This window comes from Mustela putorius, unplaced genomic scaffold, assembly GCF_011764305.1.
Source record: "Mustela putorius furo isolate JIRA1106 unplaced genomic scaffold, ASM1176430v1.1 tig00003846_pilon_pilon_pilon, whole genome shotgun sequence".
NCBI lineage: Eukaryota > Metazoa > Chordata > Mammalia > Carnivora > Mustelidae > Mustela > Mustela putorius.
Genome location: NW_025421999.1, coordinates 14,897,188 through 14,916,765, shown reverse-complemented (window position 1 = coordinate 14,916,765; position 19,578 = coordinate 14,897,188). Strand labels below are relative to the sequence as shown.

At 33.3% G+C, this 19,578-nt stretch overlaps 1 pseudogene; it reads right to left on the bottom strand.

Annotated features, from left to right (window-relative positions):
* Positions 1-10,451: 10,451 nt before the first annotated feature.
* On the bottom strand, positions 10,452-15,931 carry LOC123387178 (annotated as a pseudogene).
* Between the last annotated feature and the right edge of the window lie 3,647 nt (positions 15,932-19,578).

Below are 19,578 nucleotides of genomic sequence, written 5' to 3'. Positions count from 1 at the left end.
ATAAAGCTTCTAGGACAGAATTTCTTAAATAAGTTACTTACATTAGAATACAAATGATATACTCCTCAAAGTATATTATCTTCCCAAGCTATCTCAGCCATCATTGATATGAGGTCTCTGGGTATGTTTAGTTTTTATTCAGGGTGATGTTTACTACCCACAATGTTCTAACCTAAAATTTCAGCACTTTATTCTTTACACAATGTATAGAGTTGCTGATGTACATAAGGCTAGATTCAGTAGTAATAATAAAGTATACTAAGCATTTTTTTATTCACTTGCAGAGAATATTTAAGTGCATTTACAAAATATTTGTAATACATGGAAAACAAAAAATTTATATGTTGTCTAATATGTAATTATAAAAATTAGTTAGTGCCATCCTCTTTGTACATTTCATTTGATTCATATGTCACTTAAAAGAATCAGGTCTTACAAAGACGTATAAATTCTGGAAGAATTAAAAACTATTTTACCAAGTGATCTCTAGCTATACCTCATATTACCAAAAATTGTATACTTTTTTATTTTTTATACATTCACCTTTGTATATCAACACCTGAGAGAATGCCTATTGCATGGTAGGCAATATATAAATGTGAATAATATTCATAAATAAATGAATAATGAATAAGTCAAGTTTTGAAAAACATAATGTCTCAAGCCTCCTTTTGAGGCTTTTATTCTCCACATCATCAAAGTGAATCCAGCTTTTAGTGATATTCAGCAAATCATGTTCTGATTAAATCTTCAGTGATTTAGCTTCTGTTGATTGTAGTCTTTACATTTGAATTAATGCATTCAAATAAACTTGGCCTATTTTTTATAAAGAGGTTTTATATTAGAAGTTGTCATTCGAGTCTTGATGAGTAAACTATGGATATCATTCCCCCTATTTCAAGTTTCTTCTGGAATAAATATTTATATCAGACTTGGTTAGATTCAGAGACACCATTAGTGAATAAGTGGGAGTCGTTTTTGTTTAAAACATATCACTGTGTTTTTCGTATATGTCAGATAATGTGCTAATTATTTTGCCTATATTACTTCCTTAAATTCATACAACATCTGCAGGAAGAAGAAAAAAATCTCTTCATGGCTGTGGAAACTGAGGCCTGGAGTTGTTAAATAAACAATATGTATATTATTTATATACATGTTAATTATAATATTAATATGATGGATAGCAGACAGGATTTGAACTCAGGGAATCGCTTTTTAGAAGTGATGCTTTAAAGTATTACACTTTGTTTCCTACCTCAGAGACAATACTTTATTTTATTTTCCAAAGTAAATATAGACCCTATCATAGTATCTGACACAGATAAGGTGTTCACATAATTTGTTGGAACAAGATGCTTAATCTAAGGTGAAGTCTGTTATAATAGCAAATACCAAGAATACAAATTCATTTTTCACGGTAGGAATGATATAGAAATTCTATACTGAAAGACTTCAGATATCCTTTATAGCAGCTTATAGATGTACAAATTCATTTAATTGAAAGGAAAAATGGAAGTGGGTTACTATTATGAAATTTTTAAGTCTAATGCCACCTAGATGGTTTCTGAGATATTCAAATTTAAATATATGAGAAGTATTTTTTAAAATATATACTGCCATTGTTTGGGAAAGTAATACAGATCTTTCACCCTCTAAGTGGATTTCAAAGGCTGATGTGTGTGTGTGTGTGTGTGTGTGTGTGTGCGTGTGTGTGTGTCCTCTAAGGTGAGAAATTCTGCTACCAAATGTCAATTTTTCTAGCTTGCTCTTTATCTTTTTCATTAAAAATACTATTGATGTAATTAACACATAATGCTATATTAGTTTCAGGTACACAACATAATGATTCAGCGATTCTTTATTCAGTGCACATCTGGATAAATGTATTTGTAATCCCCTTTGCTATTTCATTGACTCTCATACCCACCTCCCTCTGGCAACCACCAGTTTGTTCTCTGTATTTAATAGTTTGTTTTTTGTTTGTCTCTTTTTTCTTTGTTTGTATGTTAATTTTTCTTAAATTTCCAATATTAGTAAAATCATTATAGTATTTCTTTTTCTCTGACTTATTTCAATTAATATTAGACCCTCTAGCATGTTGTTGCAAATGGCAAGATCTCATTCTTTTTTTTTTTTTTTTAGGATTTTATTTATTTATCAGAGAGAGAGATGGGGAGAGAGCGAGCACAGGCAGACAGAATGGCAGGCAGAGGCAGAGGGAGAAGCAGGCTCCCTGCTGAGCAAGGAGCCCGATGTGGGACTCGATCCCAGGACGCTGGGATCATGACCTGAGCCGAAGGCAGCTGCTTAACCAACTGAGCCACCCAGGCGTCCCTAGATCTCATTCTTTTTTATGGCTGAACAATATACCATTGTCTATTTATACCACATATTGATCCATTCTTCTATGGATAAACAGGGGTTGCTTCAATATGTTGGCTATTGTAAATAATGTTGCAATAAACATACAGGTGCATATTTTTTGAATTGATGTTTAAAATTTATTTTTAGTGTTAAAATATTTATCATTGCACATTTTACATAATTTATGCCAAATTCATATGATTCAAATTCTACATATCATCTGTAAAATTTGTATCAGTTATTGACCTCATTTAAAGAAAACAAAAGCTCTTAAAGATAATCTAAACATTTTAATGTTTGTTTTTACTTACTTTATTTAACAAATTCAATATACACATTATAACAATCTTAAATTACACACCTTTTTCTGTCTAAAAATTATCTCTTCTTTTCAATGAAGTCTTCATCTTTATATTCTATCTGTAATGGTCCTAGCATTTTCCCCACAAATATGTGAAGCTCTTACATTCTCTGTTTTACCTTCTTTCCACAGGTCATTTCAAACTCAGTTATTACAATTACAGACTTCATTGAATGTACTAATTCCCATTTGAAATATGCCTACAAAGGTGTTTGAACTAACATAGACAATTACTTATCTTCCCCCAATTTTTTCCAGGACGTGGGATGCCAATCTTTAGTCATCATAGACCTTCAAGTACAGCATTCATAAAATTTATTTTTGAATATATAAATATTTATACATTAATAGAATAAGTATATCCTCCTCGTGGTATGCAAGTTTGCTCCAGTTTTGTACATATTTCAAATATTTATCCCGGTAACACCATATATCATTTTAGATCACACAGTTATTTTACATAAGGGGCTACACCCAATTTTTATTTATTTATTTTTTAAAAAGATTTTATTTATTTATTTGAAAGAGAGAGATCACAAGTAGGCAGAGAGGCAGGCAGAGAGAGAGAGGAGGAAGCGGGCTCCCTGCTGAGCAGAGAGCCCGATGTGGGGCTCAATCCCAGGACCTTGGGATCATGACCTGAGCTGAAGTCAGAGGCTTTAACCCACTGAGCCACCCAGGTATCCCTGAAGACACTCAGCTTTTAAATAAAGAGGAAGATATCGGACCCTGCTAATGAAGATATAAATAATTATCTGTCCATAAAAGATAATTCTGCTTAAACACAGTGTCTATAATTAACCTCAGAAGGCATTCATAAAAATAATTATTTAAAATGAAACTTAAAGCAAGCAGCTACTACTCCCAACTACCTGCATTATAACTTTTTTGGATTTGGATTTAAATTTTCCTTTCTTTGTCCTCATCATGATAGCTTATACATGATTTTTTAAAGTTAAGAAATAAGTTTTATCTGTCTTAGGTCAACAATTCCATCAAAAAGTAGCCCGAGAGGTAAAAATTAAACATATCTCTCTGTGTAGAGATATATGTGTTACTGTAGAGATACGTATATTATTTTTATAGATATTTTTATTAGAAACAAAATACTTAAATCATGTAAAAAGGATAGGAACAAATAAAAAAGAATAAAGTACTGATACATGTTAACATGTGTGAACCTATTAAATGTCATGCTGAAAGAAGTCAGACATGAAAAACACATATTGTATGAATTCCATTTGTGTGAAATGTCTAGGAAAGTCAAATCCATAAAGAAAGTACAGATTATTGTCTTCCCAATGTTGAGGATGGTAATGAGATGTGGCTGTAAATGAGCACAAAGTTTCTTTTTAGGGTGACATATATGTTTCTGCAATTAGATTGTGGTATAGTTGTACAATTCTACAAATACATTAAAATTCAGTAAACTGTACATTTCAAGTGGATCAGTTGTGATATATTAATTACATCTCAGTAAAAGGCATAATATCCCCCCCCAACAAAAATCAAACAAACAAACAAAAAAAAACCTGTAGAACAAAGGCAGTAGCCAAAAATGATTAGAACTTGAGTATCATTTTCTTTAGCCATAGGCCTTCTCCTTGATTCATGCTTGATCATATTCTCAGCTGAAGATGGTGACATTGAAATTATAGGTGAACACCTTGAAGCTATTGAGTAAAGAAATTGAATCTCAAATGTTTTAAGGTGAAACCCAGTATTTAATACAAAAATTAACTATCTGATGTCTGTAGAAAGTACAATTTTTAAATTATTGCACTTTTCTCTTTTTTTAGTGATGAAAAAAGCTTTAAAAATTTCATTGTCTTCAGCATCAATGTGATAGTTGTGCTTTCTTACCTGTTGCCTGCAGAAAGCTCAGGATATAAGAGTAAATGGAGGGGCCGATAGTGCGTGATACTGTACAAAGATCGCATTCTACTTCTTAGCTTGTGAAAATTCATATCCTAGTTTGTGCAGGGAGGTAAGGTTAGTGTAAACGTAGTGAAGTGGTGAACCAATGATGGAATGGACTAGTGAGTGGTCAGTGAGGCCTCTGAAGTTGTGAAGGTGGTTAAGAGAATGTTTCTGAAACATACTTCATTACCCAAACCATTGTCCCGTGAATATAGAGAACTGGATCTGATTGTACAATAATTCAATTCTGTAGTGAGAAAATTGTTCACCAAAGTGAGGTGAATTGTCTCTTCCTGAAATGCAAAAAGTTTCCAGTGCACTAATGTACTGGAAGTGATTATTTACCAAAACTCATCTGATCCTTTGAAGTTAATCCAATTCACATGGTTAAAATGTGTATAACTAGTGACTGTTTACATTGGGTAATACCATCTTTTCATGTTAAATTTATATTTAAAATATCTGTGTTAGAAGATTTTTGGTAGCTGCTGTTTTACAACCACTGAATGTATGTATAGTGAAAAATGAAAAATGTTAATAATTAGGTAAGCTTTATCTCTTAATACTTTCGAAATGAAATTTTACACCAGACTTTAAACGTTAATAATTGCTTTTCTGGCAGAAATAAAAGAAACAGAAAAGCATAAAAATGAAAAATATCTTCCATGGAAAATATCTGGTTACTTGTTCCTCTATAAAATTTGCTAGTTGGGAGTGTTGATTGTGTTAATGGAGAGAGCAATTTTAAGCTGTAATCAGGATTAGGGCTCCATAAGACTCTTCATTTTTCTTTTCCATTTGATGACAATTTTCTGTAATTAATATCAGTCCTTTTTTACATACACCAATTGCCTTGATATTACAAATAGAACATTGTGCCGTAGCTTTAGGTAAGGAGTAAATTAAGAACAGATGAATTCTTAATAATAGTCTTCTCTCACAAAACGTTCATGATTATAAAATAATATGAGTAAATAATTGTTGAGGATGTGAAAATATACAGGAAAAAAAACTCATCTTAAAATGTTTCAGTTTTCTGAAATTCCATTAATTTAAGTTCATCTGGGCCTGTGCATTTGCATGGAAATGCCCCAAAATCTAAAAAATGCATTGCAGTATGGAAGAATTAAGCACTTGTCCTTACAGATGAATATATCTATGTTTATGTATCCTTACTATTGGAAATAAGATTAAAATAAACATTCAAAATCAATTGAATTTTAATTTTTAAATGGGTTGTTAGTCATGAACATGTGGAATTATCTCTATATACAAGGACAATGAACTACACAATAGGACATTTTGTGGTTTTTGTTTTTTTTTTGTTACAGGAAACAAAAAAATGAAACATATATCAAAATATTGCTAATGGTATTGTCCTATCAGAATATTTTTTTAATTTTATTTATTTATTTGAGAGAGAGAGTGTGAGAGTGGAGAGGTCAGAGGAAGAGTAGACTCCCTCCCAAGCAGGGAGCCTGACGTGGGACTCGATCGCAGGATTCCAGGATCATGACCTGAGCCAAAGGCAGTTGCTCAACTAACTGAGCCACTCAGGCGCCCCCTATCAGAACATTTTAAAAAATGTATATTACTCATATTGATTTATTTTTCTGTTACTTATTAAAATTCTCTATTTCTGTGTGTGTGTGTGTGTGTGTGTGTGTATATATATATATGTATATATGTATATATATATATATATATATTCAAAAAAAACCTTTGGGGATCTTTCATATTTTGAGAATTTACTTTGACAATTTTTATAGGCACAAAAGAATAGAAATACAAGGAGCATCTGGGTGGCTCAGTGGGTTAAAGCCTCTGCCTTCGGCTCAGGTCATGATCCCAGTTCCTGGGATGGAGCCCCGCATCAGGCTCTCGGCTTAGCAGGGAATATGCTTCCTCCTCTCTCTCTCTCTCTGCCTGCCTCTATGCCTACTTGTGATCTCTGTAAAATAAATAAATAAAAATAAAATCTTTAAAAAAATTAAAAAAGAATAGAAATACAAGTTTTAAATTAAACAACTATTTTTTATCTCAAATCAAATAATTAATGATTCTAAAGTCTTTGAATAGATTAAATGGTTTTTCATACTGGAAAACATAAATCTAACCTTTAGTGAATAAATGGAATTAAAGTTATTAACAAATTAACTATAACTAAAATAAAACAAAATAATACAAACAAAAGGATGCATGACATTAATATGAAAAAATTATATAATTTTAATTAATATCCAGAATATAAATATTTTGTTTCTCAATTTTCTTTCAGTAAAAGGGGGATATTAATCTTGATTATTGATCCAGTCAACATCATATTCATTATTAAAAAAGTTATAAATTAGGGTAATAACCTTGCAATTCAAACAAGTACCTCTTGGAACTACAGAATGGAGTGATAAAATTCATAATGGGGGTGGTGGTCTTCCAGAAAATTTAACTTTTCCTATTGTATGTTAATATGAAATAAAGCTATTTCTTTTAGAAGAGGAAAAAAAATCACTTTTAAAAATGAAGCCTTCATTTAAAAACAAAATCTTTTTTCCATACACATAGCAACTTCATTGTTTTCATACTTAAAATTTAATGATCCCTAAAACATGGCTTATTATTATGTTCATTAAATAAGAATGATCACCATAGGAACAAAAGTGTGACCAGGTTACTTCATCATGTTCCCAAATAAATGTTACCTTGTATAATAACAAATCTTTACAAGATGAACATTCAGAAGAAAACAAGCAAATATTTTATTAACCGAAGTTATACAATCCTTTGGATGTGACAATGATGTTTCATTAGTTAAATTTCTTTTTTTTTTTTAATTTATTTTATGCTATGACCTGGTCTTGAGCAAAACTTGCTAAGACTATAGTTTAAAATTTTGTTTTACCAACATTGTGAAAACCCTGCCAAGCTTTTTGTTTAAAGTAAAAAGTGATTGTAAGTTTTCGTTTTTTGAATTCCTGAGGGACTACAAAAGGAAAAAAAAAAAAAAACTAAACCTTTTAAGCTTATAAAGAGTTGAAAGTTATGTAGGATTTATATTTAGAGGAGACTCAGTTGAACAGTTTCAGGTTACTGCATGAGCTTAGTAGAATAACAAAATATTGCTACTGCAGAAATAAGTTACTCTGTCACTTGGGACCACTAGGAGAATCTACTTACGTTTGAAAGAATATCAAAGAAACAAAACCCAGAGTTGAAGCACAAACTGAACAAAAAAAAAATAAATTTCTCCATGAAAAAGAAATAAATAGATGAGAGGAAATAATTTAACTACCATGTTTTTATAATAAATACATACATGAAATGAAATATTTGTATAAAGTTCACAAAATGTTTTTGTTTTTTTCAGTTCAAATAAAGCCTATTTTAAGCAGAGAAACACATATTATGGAATAAGCTAAATAACGGGGTTGAATTCCAACACCTTTAAAAAAATTAGGTGGTATTTAGTAAGCTTTTAAAAGCATCAAGTGTACTCATTATTAGATGCAAAGCTTTGTTGAATAAATGTTAAACCTGCTGTATAAATCAAGTATGAATAAAATGTTGTACATTCAGTTATACATTACCCTTTAAAAATAATTTCAAAGCACAACATTTAAATTTTAAGGCTTTACATTTGAAGTTCTGAAGTAGAACCAAAGATCATAAATGTCACATGTCCAACTTATTAATTTCTCAGTTCTTTTAAAAATCAAAGTGCACTTCCAGTGACCATGGGCTTTATTACTGAGTAAATGCTGTTTCAGTTTTGTGTACTGATACACTCACGTTTCATGAAAGAAATATTTACATTTCCATGTTTATGTATTTGTGGAGGAAGATTTCTGAATTGAGACAAACATTTCAAAGGCAATTGGAGTTAATAAAGGTGTTTGAGTGATCATTCATATGAAGCCATGCATATTTTGTCTTAACATTATCACTTCTCTTTTGAGATAACATTTTGACCCTTGCATTCTGTTCTGTAACTACAGTTTCAATAATCATTTTAGAGATTATTTCCAAGTTTAACCAGTTTCAGTATCCCCAATTAGTCCTTTTCCATTCATTAGTTCTTTATTTTCTTATTATGACAATTGAATAAGTGTATTAGTTTGCTAGAAATACTTTAACAAAATACCACAAACTGGGAGTCTAACGGAACGTAAATTATTGCTTTAGAGTTCCGGAGGCAAGGAGTTTGAGATCAAGGTGCTGGCCAGGCTGGTTCTTTCTGAGAGCTGTAACAGACTGGTTTTGTGTCTCTCTTCCCGACTTCTGGTTATCTGCTGGCACTCGTATTCTTTGGTTTCTGAATATTCCTCCAATCTCTGCCTTCATCTTCACATGGTATTCTCCCTACATGTGTGTTTTATGTCTGAATTTCCCCTTTTCATAAGGACCCCAGTCATATCAGATTAGGGGTCTACACTAGCTCACTATGACCTCGTCTTAATTAACTATATCTGCGATTTTCCCATTTCCAAATAAGATAATATTCTCAGGTATGGGAGGTTAGGACTTCAACGTATAAATTTTGAGGGTGATGTAACTCATATTCACATCTGATAAGTATATTTTAAATTAAAAAAACTATTGGTGAGGTAGTATGGGTAATACGTCCTTTCTAGTCTTTTCCCAGCTGAGAACGATTTTTAGTTCTTTCATATACAGAAAGCAATTATTCTGGTTATAAAATTTTTGAAACATTTTTTGGACATGAAAACATCAGGAAGATATTCCCATAATGATCTGGTTTTGAATTCATACTGTGGTATTCACTTTATGGACATTTTTTTCTTTTCTTGCCCACTATTTGTGGACTTTTTTTTTTATCATAGACATTATTTTTTAAATAAATTACCTGTCAAGCAGTAAACAAATTTAATTTCTAAAACCTGATGGCATTAGTTAGGGTGTTGGTCTTGCTATTAAAACAAATAACCATAAACATTATAAAAGTTTACTGCTCATTTATATTATTTGATTTTATTCATGTAGAAGTTCCCCTGTTAATAAGGTTTTTCTCCATGAAGTCACTGGGGGCCAAGACTTAATTTACCTTGTTGCTAATCACCCTCAATATCTAACTTCCATCTTCTGGTCTGAAATGCTTATTCAGTTTTTGCCATTTTATCCCTATTCCAACTATAGAAAATAGAAATAGAAAGACATGGTTATTGGTGTTAAGGGCAGTGACTAGTAACTTCTGTTCCATAGAATATGGGCATATGTTCTATATTCTATGGAACAGAAGTTAGACACATAGCCACACTTAGCTGTCTTTCTCAAGACAGTCTCTCTATGAGGAGCCTTGTACTCAACTAACATTTTTTTTTCTATTAATATAGAAGAAAAAGCATAGATATTAGGGAGAAATAATAGGTTCTGCTACAGTCTACACTTTACTTCTCTTAAATATCCATTTGCAAACTTTTTATGCACTGAAAACACTTGCGGCTCCCACAGGGAGTCAACATCAATGTCCTATCCAGTTACTGTGTCTTACTCAAAGTCTGGAATCTCTGGAAATCTCTGGGAAATATGCATTCCAACCTGTTAGGTCTGAATTTGCTTTATCATGGGCCAGGAACCTCTAAACTAAAAGAAAAATTATCTGTCTCCCTCTCCTGCTTCCCTACCCACCTCCAACACATAAACCCAATATATAATAGAATAAGAGCATACCAACAAGAAAACTTTCAGAGCTATAGCAAAAAGAAGCCTAAGAGGTCTCAGATGCTCCATGCATGTGGGGAGGCTGCCCTCGTGCAAAGTGCAATTTCTCTGTTGGGAAGGTGGTGGGTCAGTGACAAAGAGTAATGGTTTCCATGTTAACAAAGCAGATGTGCATCTTGTTCCTGATGTCTACCCCTGCGAGATCTTCAGGAGGTTATTGAGGGTAACTCTTACCTTTGATCCTGCTCCATCTGCCCCATGCAGACGCTGGCCACCTCCATCATGTTCCTGTCTGCAATGCAATGGGCAGAAAGAATCCTTCTCCTTATGGTAATTTCTCAAGACCTCTTTGACCACATTTTCATATTTTTCCAGGGTGATGTGGACATTGCATATATGTAAAACAGAAATCTCATCTTTTCTTTCTAGCATAGCTAGAGTTGCTCAGAGTTGATCTTGTAAGCCAGGCAGATAGACCCCTTGCCAACGTTCCTGTTGCTAAATAAGGCATGGTGGATTCGGAATCTCATATGATTGAGTTTCAGGTCAGGGACTTTGTTAAGGTCCTCCTTAGGAATAGTGGGCTGGTCTCCACTTAGCTGCTTAAACCTCCACTTGAGCCACTGGATCTGGTCTACTGAGAAGCCCTATTGCCCACAAGCTCACTCACCCCCTCAGACTCAGAGCAGACTCAGACTCAACAAAGGCAACAACCATGGTGCCTATGGAAGGGACCATGAGGAATGCATTGCTTGTAGGGCCTGGGATGGCACTGGCTCTGCAGAAGCTGGTCAGACTTGGAGTCCAACATGGTGTGGACACTAGGGCCAGATCTGAGCTCAGGTCAAGTGTTTAGGCAAGAAAAATAAAAACGTTATCCAAATCAGAAAGAAAAAAGTTAAACTGTCACTATTTGTAGAACACATGATATTTCATATATGAAGCCCTAAAAATTCCACCATAAAACTTATTAACTTTATTATTTTTATTATTTTATTTTATTTGTTTTATTAAACTAATTAAATTATTAAACTAATTAAACTAGTTTTATTAAACTGTTAGAACTAATAAATTTAGTAAAGTTGTAGGATGTAAAATCAATACAAAAATATTTTGTGCTTCTGCAGTACTAATAATGAACTATCAGAAAGATAAATTAAAAAAAAAAAACAGTTTGTTTACAACTATATCAAAAAGTGTAAAAGACCTAGGAACAAACCTAACCAAGGAAGCAAAAGACCTGTGCACTGAAAATTCTGAGACACTGATGGAAGACATCGAAGAAGATAAAAATCAATGGAAAGATATTCTATGCTCATGGGTTAGAGGAATTAACATTATTAAATTAGTATTAAAATATCTATACGACCCAAAGTGATCTACACATTCAATGCAACCTGTCTCAAAATTCTAAATGCACATCTTTTATAGAAATAGAGCAAACAATCCTAAAAATTGTATGGAACCACAAAAAAACCTGTAAATTCAAAGCAATCTTGAAAAAGAACCAAGCTGAAGGCATCACACTTCCTAATTTCAAACTATAATAAAATGCCATAGTGATCAAAACAGTATGGTACTGGAGTAAAAACAGACATGGAGATCAATGGAAAAGAATAGAAAGCTAAGAGATGAATCCAGTTATGCATGGTCAATTAATTTAGAGTAAGGGGGCCAAGAACACACAATGAGGAAAGGAAAGTCTCTTCAACAATTAGTGTTGGGAAAACTGGACAGCCATATGCAAAACAATGAAATGGAATTGCCATCTTATGCCATAAAAAAATTACCTAGAGATGGATTAAAGACTTGAACATGAGGCCTGAAACCATAAAACTTCTACAAGAAAACATAGATGGTAAGCTCCTTGAAATCATCCTGGCAACGATTTTTTGGTTTTGTTACAAAAGCAAGACAACAAAAGCAAAAATAAACAAGTGAGACTACACCAAACTGAAAAGCCTCTGCATAGCAAAGGAAATCAACAAAATAGAAGGCAATCTAAAGAATGGGAAAATATTTACAAATCATCTATCTGATGCCGGATTAATGTTTAAAATCTATAATCAACCCATATGACTCAATAGCAAAAAAGAAAAACCCCAAATAATCTGATTAAAAAGTGGGCAGAGATTCTGAATACACATTTTTCCGAAGAAGACATACAGATGGCTAACAGATATAGGAAAAAGGTATCCAACTCACTAATTATCAGGGAGATGTAAATCAAAAGCACAATGAGATGCCATCTCACACTTGTTAGGATGGCTATTATCAAAAGGGCAAGAAATAACAAATGTTAGTGAGAATGTGGAAAATAGGCAACTCTTGTGCATTGTTGGTCAGAATGTAAATTGGTGCAGCAACTTATGGAAAACATTATGGAGATCCCTCAAAAAATTAGAACTGTCATATGATTCAGCAATTCTGCTGCTGTTTTTTTATCCAAAAGGAATGAAAACGTAATTCAAAAAGATATATGTACCCCATGTTCATTTCAGCATCCTTTACAATAGCCAAGGTATGGAAGCAGCCTAAATATCTTACCGATGGATGAATGGATAAAAAGAAGATGAGATATGTGTGTGTGTGTGTGTGTCTATATATAAATATATAATTAATACTATTCAGTCATAAAAAGAAGAAAATCTTGTCATTTGGGACAACATAGATGACACGTAAGGTCATTATGACAAGTGAAATAACTAAGACAGAAAAAGACAAATACCATATGTTTCCCATATATATGTAACCTAAAACAAACAAATTAGAAAAAAATTACAAATATAAAGAATAGATTCGTGATTGCCAGAGGCAGGAGGGGAAGGTGGGCAAAATGAGAGAAGATGGTCAAAAGGTACAGCTTTCCAGTTATAAAATCAGTAAGTCCTGTGGATGTAATGTACAATATGGTGACTGTAGATAATAATGCTGTACTGTATATTTGAAAGTTACTGAGAGAAATAGATCTTAAAATTTCTCAACATAAGAAAAAAAAACTTCAACTTCATGTGATGGTGGATTTTAACAAGACTCATTGGGTGATTATTTCACAATATGTACAAATACCAAATCATTGTGTTGTATAACTGAAACTAATAGATTTATGTCAAGTACATTCCAATAAAAAATATTTGGGACTGTGAAATGGGGCAATAAACAAACCCTGAAAACTTCAAGTAGTTTAGCATTTACATAAGTTTTTTTTCTTTCTTAGAAAGTCCAATTTAGATGGCCTAGGACTTTCCTCTAAACAAACACACAGACTTGTAGATCCAGGTCCATTTAGTCTCATGGGGCTGCCATCTTCAACACATGGTTTTCAAGGTCACTGTGGAACAAAAATAACAACAGCCCAAAAAGCTTTGCATTCATAATAATGAAGAATGGGAACATGTCAGTCTCCTTTTTTACTTTGTGGTAAGTCATTACTTCTGCAATGTATTTCAGAAATTAGAGATAAATTATGTGAAAGTAAAGATCCAGATATATGATCACTGTTCAACATAGTTAAATTCCCTATTTCCCTCAGAATATAGAACCTGAATGATCTGACCTAGTGACCCAGTCTCAAAGATAACCCCATGTGTCAGGTTGACTGCATTCATTGAGATTTGTCAGTTGGTAAACTAAGTCAAGATCCCAAATTTATATGACAGGAACTAGATAATACATTTTATGAAGGTGAAGAGATAAACAGCTTATTATCAAAAATACCAGATGGAAAATTGTTTGATAATTTTGTATAAGTGATAATACATTTTGAGTAAATATACAAAATAGATTACAAATGGAGTAGAAAAGTATTCCTATCTTGGAACTTAGAAATAATTCATCCTTAAAAGGAAGATCCAAAAAGCACTATTTTGAAATTAGACTTTCACAAATTTTTATTTATAGATACTGTTATCCCTAAGAATGGAGACCTCTACATACTTTTGTTTATAAATTATTTTGTTTCTACCATCCCTTTAATATTTTATGGCTGTGTGGTTAAGCTTCATCTCCTGAGAGAAGCAAAACAGTATAAACCCTTAGAGTACTAACTTTGACTGACATGGTCTGTTTCACATCTAGGCTCTATCATGTCCTATCCTGGCAGATTTAGACATGTTCATTAGTCTCTCCATGGATCAGAATGGATTACCTATCCTGCCCCATGCAGTCCATGATCAGCTGTCCTCAGACCAGGTGATTGGTACTGAACTACTTCTAGAAGGGTAAGATGGACATAGGAGATGTTTCTTTTCTTTGTGTGCATGAAAGAACGGGTAACCTTATGAAAGGTTCAAGCAAACCCACAGCAATCATAGTCCAGAGGTTGACTTTAGGGGACACTAGTTTGAAAAATTACAAAAGGGTATTTCTCATATTCCCAATTACAAAAAGAGAATATTACAAGAAGGGATTCCCCATATTCCCAACTGTCTTGGGACCAGGAGAAGTAGGGGACACTCTGCCAGCTTCCTGAGTTCTTCTGAAGATGGCCACCTAGCACTGGCTGGGGACAAGGACTGAACTGTTGGCCACAAGCTATACCTAGGACCTGGGGCTCCAAAGTCAGGAAACTTTCAGGAAGGGATCTGATATCAGATGCTGAGATTTTACTTTTAATAAATTTTGCTTTTCATTTTTTCCCCATTTAAGTGACTTTTTCTTCATGATGCTGTATGTGGGGTGGGGGGGGGACATTCCGAATGAATAGAAAAATGCAGATGGCAAATCAGCAAATTGGGAAGTCTGTTTTTTTGAAATTGTTTTGCCCCAAAGTGAGACTAACCCTACAACTAATTTCTCTTCCTTCTAAATTGATACTGTGTTGATCTTCATGGTGTTACAATAGATCAGCAGCAATTTATGAAAAGATAATAGAACTTCTCTTTCAGAATATTCATGTACTTTTTTTTTAAGATTTTATTTATTTATTTATTTGACAGACAGAGATCACAAGCAGGCAGAGAGGCAGGCAGAGATAGAGGAGGAAGCAGGCTCCCTGTGGAGCCGAGAACCCCATGCAGGGCTTGACCCCAGGGCCTTGGGATCATGACCTGAGCCAAAGGCAGAAGCTTCAACCCACCGAACCACCCAGGCGCCCCTATTCATGTCCTTTTATTTACTAATTGTACATAACTTTCTTCCTGCATTACTTTATTAGATGAACTTTAATCTGCCAGGTAATGAATAGCATTCCCTTCCATGGAATCCTGATCAGGTACATTGGGAAGAAGATTGACTCTCTCACTGCATATGGATTGGCAATTAGTCACACTCATTTGAATATTTAAAAAGTGTAAAATAAGTAGGGATTGGATTAACGCTTCTTTATTCATTTGTTTAAAAATCATAGATTTATTGAGCACTTATGCCAAGAACCAGCCTAGACTGAACGACCTGAGTTAGGCGGTGAGAATGAGAAAGAAAGAGACACAAAGAATGGGATCAGGAGGGTTGCAGCTAATGCTAAGGCTACATTTATTTGTTTACAGCGGTTTTATATGATTCAAGCACAATACAATCCGGTGGGAGTCACCTTGATCATTGCTAGATAATTCAATAGAACGATCAATGGGACAACCTACCAGTGAATATCAGTTTCCTCATTTGCATAGTTACGCTACATTGCATCAGATCAGAACTTTCTGCAACTAGCTTAAGGGCAAATCTATTTATCTAGGTCTACTCCCTGCTCTGTGCTTTTCGTGCTTCAGCAAGCTGTGGTTAAGGCAGTGCTTTAGGGCTGAACTGTGGTGGGTAGGGCTGGTTTCTGACCTCACCCTAAGCACCCAAGGACACTGTCTACCAGCTTGCTGACTGGCACTGACTCGGTGCCTGGCATTTTGGTAGATGATGAACAGAAGTATTTGTTCTCTCAAAGAGTTTGCAGTTTATTAGAAAAATAATGATTAAAAAGTTTCAGAATAACGAAGTCAGTATTAAAACAGAAATACTGCACTGTAGGGATGGATACGTAAATTAGAGAACACTTCTGACCCAGATAAGAAGAGCTCAGAAAAATAGTACAGAGAAGACACGATACAGTATAAAATTTAAAATGTCAACTTAAAAGTTAGTTTAATTATGTGGGTTTATACTCTTGAATATGAGAAGTAGAAATAAAATAGGTTTATAAACCAAAAAGATTAAAATATCTCAAAGGGGATAAAAATAGTTTAAAAATTGCTGTTGTGAGAATGCCTGAATCATGGTCCTAAATTTAATTAAACAAGAAAATGTGTTTCATTTGAAGGGCCAATCTGTCCAAATTTATGAGCTGACATTTTAGACACTATAGAAAGCTGGTTCATAGTGAAGAAAATGGGCAAACACTTTACTGATGTTGTTCTACAGCTTTTTGGTCTTTTATCAATTTTGTTAAGATATCAGCATTTAGCCTTATTTTCCCTTTTAATTTTCCCCCTTTTAGTTGTTTTTATTATTTTCTATTTGATTTATTTATAGAATGTTGAATTTGTTAAAGGTTAATATGATGTTACTGATCTTGTTTTAATATTATAGAGATTCTCGATTATATATATTGACATCATAAATAGTATGGAAAATTTTTTGACATTATTTATTTCCATAAAATTTCTGTCTGGGGCGCCTGGGTGGCTCAGTGGGTTAAAGCCTCTGCCTTCAGCTCAGGGCATGATCCCAGGGTCCTGGGATGAGCGCCGCATAAGGCTCTCTGCTCAGCGGGGAGCCTGCTTCCTCCTCTCTCTCTGCCTGCCTCTCTGCCTCCTTGTGATTTCTGTCTGTCAAATAAATAAATAAATCTTAAAAAAAAAAAACAAAAACCTTCTGTCTTTTATCTCTTTTCATTCCAAGATTCCTAATACATGCATGTTAGACAGTTTCATAATACTAAGCCATATATTATATTGGGGGGGCTGTTGCCTATTTTCCATTTATTTTGCTTCTCTGTGCTTCTGTCCATTATTTTCTAGTCCACTAATATTTTCTTCAACTGTGTCTGATATGTTTTAAAGGCTATCTATAGAATTGACTGTGATGCTCCTTTCAGCATCTAAAAATTTGTTGAAATCTCTGTTCACTGACAAAATAGATCCTCTTCTCTTTATGTAAATTTTACTTCAATAAAAAGTCATATTAAAACTTAAGCCCTGTGATATCTCATTTCCTTATGAAAAAAATTTCATTCATCACTGAAATAAATGGCAGTATAAGGCTTTGAAATTCTTTATTTTTTTTAAGATTTTATTTATTTTATTTGACAGAGAGAAATCACAAGTAGATGGAGAGGCAGGCAGAGAGAGGGAAGCAGGCTCCCTGCTGAGCAGAGAGCCCGATGCAGGACTCGATCCTAGGACCCTGAGATCATGACCTGAGCCGAAGGCAGCAGCTAACCCACTGAGCCACCCAGGCGCCCCAAGGCTTTGAAATTCTATTTTCATAAATGATTTGGTGAATTTTGTTGTAATAATATAGACAGCTTTTCTGCAATTCATTAGCATTTCAAACTTTCCATTGTCACTATTTCAATAGTCAGAATTTTTATTTTTAACCTACAAAGTTACACTGGACATTGTTGAATAAAATTTCACATCCTTTGTATTCTGTTTTGGATGTTTGGTACCTGATATGTTAAATGTTCTTATAAAGTTTAATGTTATCTGACAGCATAATATTGAAAAGTACTATTTTGTGTATTAAATTGGGAAGTTTAATAATGTAGGCAAGCAACATTTCATATTTTTAAATAATAATTTGAATGGATGTTTCATTTACTTTTAGGATCTGTACATATACATATATATGTGCATATATGCATGCATATATAATGATATCTACATAGTGAAGTTATATAATATTAATAGCTAGTGGGATCGATGGGATAACTTTTTTCTTTCTATTTTCTTAGTAATGAGAATTTGCTATCATGTGACTTATGCAGTATTTCTCTGATCCAATCTAATACTTTCTACCATTTTATTGTAAGTATTTATTTTAACAAGTTTTTAATTTGAATAGTATGTTTGAAAAGCCAAAATATGAAGAAGAGAAAGTTTAGCAAGCATTGATTTAAAACAAAATGTGTTATTTTATATTCCAATTCCCATTCCAATTCTATATAGTGATTGTAAGATAAAATCTAATTAAATTTGAAATCGTATTCTCCTTCATTTACCATATTTGTGTAATTGTTGCAATTATTAGTCTGATGTATTTAGTCTGTATTGCTCCAAAACTTTAGGAATTCCCTCTGAAAGGAGATTCAAAACTGAACATGTTGTTAATTAAAAAATAAATAAATAAAATAAAACAATTCTAAAAATAATTTTTTTGTGCCTCTCTATTTCTTAGATGCTATAGAAAAATAAGTTGCTTCTCTTCCCACTGCAAAGAGCTTACAATATGATTATGGAAATAAGACTGAGAGTGACAATAAAGTCAAAAAACTAATTCCAATAGGATTAGAATCTAATCAGTTTCATTGTGTTTTAATTGTACTTCTATATTGGAAGAGCAAAATAGTAATACCAAGTCATATATTATAAGTATTAAATATGTCTGTGACGAAGTTGTGGGATTTAAACTTAGACCTTGCATTTCAAAAGACAGTGAGGAATTTATAATCTCTTACTATGTAGAAATCATATAAATCATAAAGATAAGACTGGAAGGGGACAGAAAGTGGGAGATAAAATAAATAGTCTAGTTTTCTTATAGTTTATATCAGTACTCATTTTATGATCAAGTATCAAAGCGATGAAAGTATACATACGAGAATGATTTGAAGATTTAAAGATAGACACTAAATAAAAAATAGAGTTGAAATCACCAAGTAGGTATTTTGCTTACTTCTTCTTGATACTTACTAAAAAACCTCTCTTTCCGCAGACCAAGTTTATTGCCAAAGGGATGTCAATGGAAATGGCTACTGTCACTTCCGGGCTGACATACTGAATTCCTGAGGCAGGCTCTTCCACGCTCTCATTTCCTGCAGAATGAACCAGGGAGCATTGTGTTGAGAGGTAGGTGCCATGAGATTGAAGCAGCCTGGGATTCTGAGCTGCCTGTAGTGAACAGCTGCTTTGGAGAGATGCCCAAACTGTAGGGCACTTTGAACAAGAAATGAACTTTGTTGTGATGAGTCACTGCAAGGTTGTGTTCTTTTATACTGCAGTATAATCTAATCTCTTCTGACTGACACAAAATAAGCAACGGTGAGGGCCTAAGTAGATGAAGAACTCTATTGATCCTGTCTGAAGATTTAGATAGTTAAGTATATA